Source organism: Mustela nivalis (assembly GCF_964662115.1).
Source record: "Mustela nivalis genome assembly, chromosome: 20".
Taxonomy (NCBI): domain Eukaryota; kingdom Metazoa; phylum Chordata; class Mammalia; order Carnivora; family Mustelidae; genus Mustela; species Mustela nivalis.
In genome coordinates this window covers 19,713,094-19,724,061 of record NC_139039.1, presented here as the reverse complement: position 1 = coordinate 19,724,061, position 10,968 = coordinate 19,713,094, and the positions used below count along the sequence as shown (strand labels likewise).

Here is a 10,968-nt window from a genome sequence, read left to right as displayed (position 1 = left end):
CTTTTATTAGGATTATTTCCCTTTCCTTGATAGGAATAAAAATGTTACAGCATTTTCCTGAGGATGCTTACTATTTACCTTTAAGATCCAAGTTTGTTTCCATTTTTATTTTTAAAGATTTTTTAAAATTTATTTTCAGCATAACAGTATTCATTGTTTTTTGCACCACACCCAGTTCTCCATGCAATCTGTACCCTCTTTAATACCCACCACCTGGTTCCCCCAACCTCCCACCACCCCGCACCCCCGCTTCAAACCCCTCAGATTGTTTTTCAGAGTCTATTGAATAGAAATGTCTATTCATATCTTCTGCCTAGCAACAGCAATCAGACAACAAAGAGAAATAAAAGGTATCCAAATTGGCAATGAAGAAGTCATACTCTCTCTCTTCACAGATGACATGATTCTTTATATGGAAAACTCAAGAGACTCCACCCCCAAACTACCAGAACTCATACAGCAATTAAGTAATGTGGCAGGATACAAAGTCAATGTACAGAAATCAGCGGCTTTCTTATACACTAACAATGAAAATACAGAAAGGGAAATTAGAGAATCGATTCCATTTACTATAGCACCAAGAACCATAAGATACCTGGGAATAAACCTAACCAAAGAGGTAAAGGATCTGTACTCAAGGAACTACAGAACATTCATGAAAGAAATTGAAGACAACACAAAAAGATGGAAGACCACTCCATGCTCTTGGATCGGTAGAATAAACATTGTTAAAATGTCTATACTGCCTAGAGAAATTTATACTTTTAATGTCATTCCAATCAAAATTCCACCAGTATTCTTCAAAGAGATGGAGCAAATAACCCTAAAATTTGTATGGGATCAGAAGAGACCCCGAATCACTAAGGAAATGTTGAAAAACAAAAATAAAACTGGGGGCATCATGTTACCTGATTTCGAGCTTTACGACAAAGCTGTGATCACTAAGACAGCATGGTACTGGCATAAAAACAGACACATAGACCAGTGGAACAGAGTAGAGAGCCCAGATATGGACTCTCAACTCTATAGTCAAATAATCTTCAACAAAACAAGAAAAAATATACAGTGGAAAAAAGACAGTCTCTTCAAACAATGGTGCTGGGAAAATTGGACAGCTATATGTAGAATGAAACTCGACCATTCTCTTACACCGTACACAAAGATAAACTCGAAATGGATAAAAGACCTCAGTGTGAGACAGGAATCCATCAGAATCCTGGAGGAGAACATAGGCAGTAACCTCTTCAATATCAGCCACAGCAACTTCTTTCAAGATATGTCTCCAAAGGCAAAGGAAGCAAAAGCTAAAATAAACTTTTGGGACTTCATCAAAATCAAAAGCTTCTGCACAGCAAAGGAAACTGTCAACAAAACAAAGAGGCAACCCACGGAATGGGAGAAGATATTTGCAAATGACAGTACAGACAAAAGGTTGATATCAAGGATCTATAAAGAACTCCTCAAACTCAACACACACAAAACAGATAATCATATCAAGAAATGGGCAGAAGATATTTTTAAAGATTTTAATTTAATTTGTCAGAGAGAGGGAGAGCGCGCACAAGCAGGCGGAACAGCAGACTGAGGGAGAAGCGGACTTCTGCTGAACAAGGAGCTTGATGTGGGGGTCAATTCCAGAACCTGGGGATCATGACCTGAAGGTAGATGCCCCACTGACTGAGTCACCTAGGCATCCCTAGACCAAAGTTTTTAACATTACAACTTATCACAGCATAATACCTAAACCACTTACAAATTCTCACTGTGAATGGCCTCAAACAGACTTTATTTGATGCTTTAGGCCAAACTGCAATCCACAACTTTGAGGAGAACTTTGTCACCACCCAAATCCAAGCAAATTTCCTTTTACTTTTACTTTTTTTTTTTTTTCCAATTTACTCCTCTAAGGAACAGGAACAAAAATCACATAGGTCAGTTTATGGGACTTTCTGAATACTCCTCTCGTATTAGAATGTGATCATGTATAATGAAAGGGAAAAAAAAAACAACACAGAAATATATGCTCAGTCTCTAAAATCAGAGGGGGGACAATGTTCTCACTTGAATCCACAGGTAGCTCACTTTCTGCATGAAATAAAAGCCATAATTTTATTTTTGAGTTGCTACCTGTTTTAAACCCATGAATAAATATGATTAAAGGAGTCAGACATCCCCAGATTGAAATATGAATCGTGGACCCAAATGAAGAGGCTTTCATTTTCTGTGTTAATCAAGGGGAACAGTAGCATGTAAAACAGTGAATAATACATGCACATAAATCCATTCCGATGCATACTGATCAGTATTAACACATTCTTTTCAGCATCTTCACATCTATCACTTCCTTTCTATTTTACCACCACTACTCCCTGACGTTCAGGTTCCCATCACTTTATCCCAGCCTTGCTTTTAGCTTTCTCTCCTTGCAGACTTCAGGGTTTCCTCCCCTTTCATTCATTTTTCAGACCATCTCCTTGAGCATCATTTTTGCCTGTCAATACCTGTGATTAACAACTTTCCTCCTGGCTTTCCAAGCCCACTAGGATCTGGCCCCAACACACGTATTCAAACTTACTTCCCGTTAGCCCATCAGCATCAACATGAAAATTCAATTTCACTACAGTTCTGCTTCAATAATGACAGTGCTTTTAATAACAAAGTCCATGCCGATAAAAACAAGGAAGGTGAAAAGCCCCATATAGTCCCTTGGCTAGAGTCCTTTTCCTCCCATGCAATGTCCTCCTCACCCTACCCCCACTGAATTCCCCTTATTTAAATCTGACCCTTGGGGGGGGCACCTGGTTGGCTCAATGGGTTAAGATTTTGTCTTCAGCTCAAGTCATGGTCTCACGATCCTGAGAAGGAGCCCCGAGTCGAGTCGGGCTCTCTGCTCAGCGGGGAGCCTGCTTCCCTCTCTCTCTCTCTGCCTGCCTCTCTGCCTACTTATGATCTCTCTTTTTCTCTCTGTGTCAAATAAATAAATAAATAAATAAAATATTTAAATCTGACCCTTGGGATCAGCTCATCTCCATGGAAAACTCACCCACTCTCCAAAACACAATCCTTCACTCTTTCACATTGACCTCCTAGGGTTTGCAATTTTATTTCCTTTAGTTTATTTCCTTGAGCTCATGACAGTTTTCATTGTTTAGTTTTGCTATAAGACACATGGCCCTTAAATCCAAAGCCTAGCATCTTTGATCCTTAAAAGTTTGTCTGTTAAGTAACGTGCCAATGGATAGTTAGTGAAAGTCTTGGGGTATGTATTGCAAACTTTTAAAACTTTCTCATTTCCTGATGCCTCAGCATCCCTCACTCCCAGGCACTAAGGGTCCCAGTGTGATAAGGCTGGCCTCTGCCACAAGCCCTACTCCTTCCTTCCCTGACTATAACCTAGTGCATTCAAGCATACTAGTAACATTCCACGCTACAACCTCTCACAGGTCCCCACTGGCCTTCAGCTTTCCACCTGCTCAGGTGAGCCCACTCGCATTGTGCTCCACCCACATGGCCCTTTGTGGGGTGTATGGGTGCCTCTCTCTTCTAAGACAGGTGAGTACAATAAATCTCTTTTGCTTTCATACACCTGTCTGTCTCTCCATAGTTATTCCATGTCCACACTTAACTGATCATTAAAACACTTCATTTTTAAGTAACATAATTATTCCTCACAACACAGGGTGAAGTGTATTATACATTTCGGTTGTCTACACATATTGATGTTCACAATGTACTTGCCAATTTGGACTTCTACATGCACATGATAGAATACAATCCTCCTCTCATCAGCATCATTGTGTGGTATATAATGGGTTTTATGCTTAACTATTGTTTTTTTTTTAATATTTTTATTTATTTATTTATTTATTTATTTATTTGACAGAGAGATAGAGAGCACAAGTAGGCAGACCAGCAGGCAGAGAGAGAGAAGCAGGCTCTCTGCTGAGCAAAGGGCCCAATGCAGGGCTGGATCCCAGGACCCTGGGATCATGACCTGAGCTGAAGGCAGTCGCCTAACCAACTGAGCCACCCAGGTGCCCCATATGCTTAACTGTTAAGAAGTTATTGTTACTCTCAATAAATTTGCTTCTAGAAAAAAATAATATACTCATTAAAATTGTATTAGGTAATTGCTTCCATATATGCATGTGAGTGAAAAAAATGTTGCATGCCACAAGAATGCTATATTTAGAGAATGACATTTTCCTAATATTTTTTATTTTTCCAATGTGTTTTCTTTTAGAGAGAGACAGTGTACAGGGAGGAGCCAAGGAAGAGGAGAGAGAAAAAAATCTTAAAGAGGCTCTACACCCAGTGCAGAGCCCAAAACAAGGCTTGATCTTATGACCCTGAGATTATGACCTGAGCTGAAATCTGACTGAGCCACCCAGGTGCCCCCCTTCCAACACATTTATTAAAGAAAGCAATCACCTACAATACAAGGCATATATGTACTTTTTGACACTTAAAATGTTATGTACTGTGTCCCAAAGGCTATTTGATGAACACCAAAATAATAACAATCCTCATAATAAAGCTGGAGGTAGGTCATGTCCCCATTTTATGGATAACAAAGCTGAGGTGCAACCTCCAAAATCTCACAACTGAGTTAGAATTGAAAGCCAAAGAATCTGGCTTCAAAGCCTGTATAGCTTCAAACCCTCAAAAAATGTAAGAAATGCATGTTTCTGACTATCCATGCCACAGGTTTTTAAAAGTTTTAGGACTCAGGAAATTTTACAGGGTTTTCCATGAATGGAAAGTGTTTTGAGGGCTTATTTGGGAACATGGCCCTCTTCAAAGAGTTGAAGAATTCTCTTAATTTCCCTCAACATGAGATAATTAATGCATCAAAGATAAACCAATTTCAGGTTGCATGATTAAATAAACTCCATCAAAAATTCCTGAGCCTTGTTTGCATTCGTATCATACCTGGCATATTTATTGAGCATCTGTGACATAATTTTACCCAAGAGGACAGAATTTACCTGATGGTACCAACTAGAGATATCCTAAGAGAAAATAGCATTAAAACCAGGGGAAGCTCAATACTTTTATCACAAATATAGCAGAAAATAATTATTTAAAGCTACTTCTGTCCAACTACAAACACAATGTTTAACTAAACCTATGGATCTGAACAGAATATGTAAAACAGGCAGAGATGGCCATGTGTGGTTTCTCTCCATGCTTTTGACTGGTTTGCGTAGTACACCGGCTCCACCGCATCCAAATCTTCCAGTTAACAGAACTCCAGTTTCCTGAAGGTGGCAACACGCTCAGGAAATGCACGTAGCTCCAGAGAGGTGGTCGTGATCCATCCAGGCTTACCCCATGGTTCTTTCCACCCCTCCCCCAGATCCCTGTCAGAGAAGGGTTTGGCTGTACCTAGCTTTCAGCAGTGAAGTATAAAAGGAAGTCTGCCAGTCGCATCTGGGACAGAATCTCTTCCCTGGGTAAAAAGAAATCTGCCCGAGCGCCTGGGTGGCTCAGGTCGTGATCTCAGGGTCCTGGGATCGAGCCCCGCATCGGGCTCTCTGATCAGCAGATCTCTTCTCCAGCTCTCTCTCTATGCCTACTTGTGATCTCTGTCAAATAAATAAATGAATAATCTTAAAAAAAAAAAAAAAAAAAGAAAGAAAGAAAAAAAGTAAAGAAATATACAGAGCCCCCATACCACTGAGCATTACATCAACCCTGGAACTGTCCGTCTCTGCTCTTCTTTTCATGTGAAATTCTAAGTCTCTGTTACCAACATATTTAGTATGAGATGTTAAATACCAATGTATTTAGTATGAGATGTTAGCACTCACAGCTGAAAATACCCTAATTTGTGTACCTTGGTTGACTGGCCTCCAATTCTCAGGGCCATTATCATAAGTATGCACTTGCAAAAGTATCCTAACATTTACATTAGCACAATTTCTCCTGAAAGGTACCGGATTCTTTTCTTTCTTTTATAAGTAGATTACATTGATTTAAATGAAAATAAAACACTTATGACATAAAAGATATGTCAGAAAATTTTTGATATCTAAATTGTAGTGATAACCACCATCAGTAATTAGGATGCATTACATTGTTCCTGATAGCAAGATATCTAGCCAACATCCTGATTCTGCACATTTGGGTTGCACAAGTATTCAGAAATAAGGTTATATTTTTTGTCAAGCACCTCCACAAATCCCTTTGAGCCCATAGTTTTCCTTCTCTGAATTCTAGAGCATACTTACCACCTGCAGATACTGAGGAAACTGACAAATAGCTTCTGACAAATAGGCAACTATATTCTATAGCAACATGACACTGGGAAACATATACTGTGCCAATGGCATTTTATATGGAAGAAAATATACTAAATTTTCACATTGCAGGTCAAGTTTATATACTTCATGATATCACATTTGGGGAAAAGCTTTCCTCTTCCTATTTCTTTTATAATACTCCTTTAACAACTTCAATCACAAATCCAAGGGGAAACCAAACGATATGCAGTGACAGTCTTAAATTAGAAAATTGTTCCCTGGTCAGACCTCTTACTGAGTTTTCTGGGACACTGTACTTCAATTTGAAGAGACACCAATGATCAGAGAAGACGTGTAGGATACTGAAATGGGTCCATGTTTTAGAAACAAGAAGGAGAAGGAGAAGCAAGGTCATTCAAACATGAAAGAATATGGTTAGAATACATATCAGCAAAAAAAAGATTAAAAAAAGAAACTACTGTATATTAGAATAGTAAGATCTAAAAATATTTAGATTCCAAGAAGATTAAAGTATTTCCTAAAATTCATAAAGTGTAAAGAAAGATTGATTCTTGAAGGAGAAAACCACACTGGAATGAACAGACTCGTCCTATTATAAGGCAGTGACCAGGCCGGAATGAGCAGAGATTCTAAACAGAACTTGACTAGAGCAAACGTTTTACTGCACTAAATCACTTCAGTATACAACTTCAAAGATTCAAAATAACAATTCTCCAACAGAGACTTAATAGGAGCTGAAACACTAAGATTGAGCCCCTAGGCTTATACATTTATGTTACTGTCATGATAAGCCCCTCACACAGATACAATAACATTAAACATTCATTAAAATCTTTCTATCAACTGCCCACTTCTTCAAAGGGGATTTCATTTTTATCTTGAACAGATGGCAAGCCTATCACAGAGTGTTCTTTATGACCAGAGCATAAACACTGATTAAATCATTCTGAAACCAATTAAAACCCCAACATTTACTTTAGTAAAACATATCCACAATAAGAGTGAACATGAGCAAATATAGTCAATGTACTGCCTCCGGCCCCATCTCCTGAGAAAAATTTGACTGAAGACAATGGGTTATAGAAGAAATAATCTACCCTCAGGTGACATGTCCCATTTCTTCCGGGGCTTTCAGTTAAAAGGGCACTTGGGCGCACCTGTGCATCTCAGTCAGTTAAGTTTCCTACTCTTGGTTTTGGCTCAGGTCATGATCTCAGGGTCCTGAGTTCAAGCCCCAGTTGAGGCTCATGCTCAGCAGGGAGTCTGCTTGAGATGCCCTTCCTATGTCCCTCCCCATTTCCCTGGCACACATGAGCTCTCTCTCTCTCTCAAATATAAAAAAATATTAAAAATATATATCAAATATTTTAAAAATTTATATATATATATATATATATATATATATATATATATATATATATATATAAGTTTTTTAAGGGAACTTGGCCAGAGATACTAGAATTCCTTTATACACACACACACACATACCAAAAATTAAAATCTTTAATTTTGAAATCTTTTTTAAAATCCTGTTTCCCATCACAGAAAAATAAATAAATAAATTGAGCAGATCTTGCTGTGGCACAAATCTGGGCTCAACTTACCCTGTAGCTACTCACAGCCAGAATCTTGAAAACTTCAAAGTATCAGGCACTATCATGACCACCTTACATTATTTCATTTAGTCTTCATAACAACTTAAATGGTACTCATTATTTTTCCTTAAAAACTTTTTAAAAATTTAATAATCATTGACATTTTTGTGATTTTTAAAATTTAAAAACTGTGTTCTCACAGAGTTAAAAATACAGCATGTTTGAGTTACAGATGACTAACAAGATCCTGCATTTTGTTACTGCATAGCTATAAAGTAGGCCAGTGGTCAGTAAAAAGGTATATTCAAATCAAAGGTGGTTTTCATTTTAATAAAGACAAAAGTTTTCATGGGAATCTATGTGCAGTATTTTTAAATTGTTGCTATAAAAGTATTCAGTCTGTGAATAAATCAATCCCCCGTTCACGACTGATAGAGGGCAGTATGAAAGGCTGGAACATATACCCTATCATTTAGGAATTGGTGTGGCCACCATTACTTTCAATTGTACACTCATTGGTTCCTCTGTGCATCCAGAAGTAACTATCTTCACCCCAGCTAGTACCTCAGCTGATTCTAATAATCTAGTAATCCATCCCAGAGGCTGAGACGGTGCCAGAGTCCACCAGCCAAACTGCATGATTAATCAGCTTAAAGGCATTGAAGGAGTCTTTGAAACCAGTGTGGTAGTAGATCCCATTATGGTAGTGGAGAAGTCATTGTAGACTTCAAAAGCAACTGCCACAGGCCCATGAGGGACAAGCTCAAGCTTCCTCATGGCTTCATTACGCCCCCAGAGAAGATTCCCACATAGTGGTACCCAGAGGAGTAGTAACGAAAGCAGTCTTCCTTCAGTTTTCATGGAGAATCGGTGCCTATGTAGGGAAAGCACACCTCTTCCACCAGCCCCAAATCTTGTTATTTTCCTTCAAATGAAGTGCGGGAAGTCGCCTTCACAACCTTGAGTGTACTGGCTCTAAGAGACAACCTCCTGGGGGCACCTGGGTGGCTCAGTGGGTTAAAGCCTCTGCCTTTGGCTCAGGTCATGATCCCAGGGTCCTGGGATCCTGGGATCGAGCCCCACATCGGGCTCTCTGCTCCATGGAGAGCCCGTTTCCTCCTCTCTCTCTCTCTGCCTGCCTCTATGCCTACTTGTGATCTGTCAAATAAATAAAATCTTTTAAAAAAAAAAGAAAAAGAGAGAGACAACCTCCTGAAGACTCAAGAGTGGGGTCTGCGTATTGTTGGTTAGTATATGGTTTCTTGCTTCCAGCATACCCCTAGAAGCAAATACATAGCAACTTCCACATAATGGTTGGTTTTGAACAGAAGTAACAAAATTGGGACCGTGAACATTTCTCCAGTCCCTAGATGCCGGCAAATGTAAAATCGTTTCATGTATGTCAGCAGTCAGTGCTGCGGGTCTGGGCCTTAAGATCGTCTGGCTATGGTCACCACCTCTCCTAATCATCTCTCATCTCTCATCTCAAGTCAAGAGTCTCATAATCCACATAGGTGGTTGTAGTCTAAGACTTCTGAATGGCACTGATCACTTTCACAAAGTCATGGCTCTATTGGTAGAGTCAATTAAAATAGTTTCCCTGGAGACTCTCCAGATGTGCAGTGCTCACGTTTGCCTTCTGAGAGGTCATTCCCACCTCAGTTTCAGGGAAACGAGTCCAGTTCCTGCCGAGCTCATCATGCACCCATCCAGCCGTGGTTGTGTGGCCGTAACTGGCTCCCTTGCCCTCTGTCCTCTTCTTTACACTTAGAAAAGGCAAATGACTTATCGTCATTCAGCACAATCTCAGAGCCTTGACTGTAAATGATGTTGAAATGGTCAGTATTGCCTAAATCATCATATGCTGTATCCAGCTTCTCAACTGCATTTTTTTTCTGGTGGTCCCATAACTGAGCAGCTGACGCCATGCTGGGAAACAAGGTGGCCCACCTGGAGGACCCAGGGACCCAGCAGCTCAGAGAAGGTGCATTTGGCAGGTGTGGCAGAGTGTAGTGCCAACAAAGGAGAGGAGCAGCAGGAAGGCAGGGAGCAGCCCCAGGGCAGGACTCTGGTGCAGCCCCAGAGGGGAGGAGAAAGAGCCCTTGCCAGAGAATAGAGGAGAGAGAGCCTAAATGGTACTAATTATCATATCATGCTAAGATCAAGTAACTATGTTTTCATGAGCTTAAGCAAATTGCCCAAGATCACATCGTTAGTAGGTAGAAGAGCCAGGCTTTGTACTCACAACTTTCAATTTCAGAAGACATGCTTGAAAGTACGACCCTCTATTTCCTCTCAAAGAGAGTAAGTTTTCTAAGCCCCTTTAGAAAAAGAAAATTAAAACAGGAAGCTCTTTCAATCTCAGTATTACTAAAACAAATTATTTTCACGCAATGCATACAAACAACTGAAATCCTAGCCACAAATCATTCTCATTTCTTCATTAAAGCATAATGAGAAAGTCTTTCTAATTCAAATTACTATATACACTTAAAAGAAGTAAAATGACTTTATAAATATTCTATAATTCAAATTAGTTAAAAAGGATGGGTTTTAAATATTTATATTATAGGTGTTTTGTACATATTACAAAATATAAATTTGAAATAGTACAAATGTTATATTAAAATGTAAATGAGAATGCAGTATATCTGAAAGTCATAACTAGAAGAGAGTGTATTACTGATACATGACATGACCTAACTATACATAATTCTAGGTGCCTTACAAAGCATTTACAGGCATGGCCACTACTGGGATGTAGGACTTTCATTATTAAAACTGGAAAGCCCATACAAACTGGCATAATATAGTCTCCCTAAATCTGGAAAATTGTGAGGTAGCAAGAAAAGCCATGGTCCAAGAAAGATACAAATGTCTGGAACAATATCCTCATAATGTGATTTAATGTTGGAAAAATGCATGTCAAATTGTATACTTTCTTGTGAACTGAGGCAACTGCATTTTTTTCTGCTTAATCAGGTCCTATATTTTTCCTAGAGATGGAGAATAACTAAAAAACATCTATCTAGGTCAAGACCCTTCTCCTAGAGTGGTATTAAAAAAAAAAAAAAGTCCGAATAATCAAATATGACAAAATTCCTGTA

The 10,968-nt window shown here is 39.0% G+C and overlaps 1 pseudogene across 1 annotated transcript; it reads right to left on the bottom strand.

The window, feature by feature from the left end:
• Window positions 1-8,329: 8,329 nt before the first annotated feature.
• LOC309855311 (dipeptidyl peptidase 1 pseudogene) lies at window positions 8,330-9,512 on the bottom strand (annotated as a pseudogene). Its single transcript has 2 exons — window positions 9,492-9,512; window positions 8,330-8,836 (listed from the first exon to the last, which is right to left on the bottom strand). The product of its transcript is annotated as a dipeptidyl peptidase 1 pseudogene (transcript).
• Between the last annotated feature and the right edge of the window lie 1,456 nt (window positions 9,513-10,968).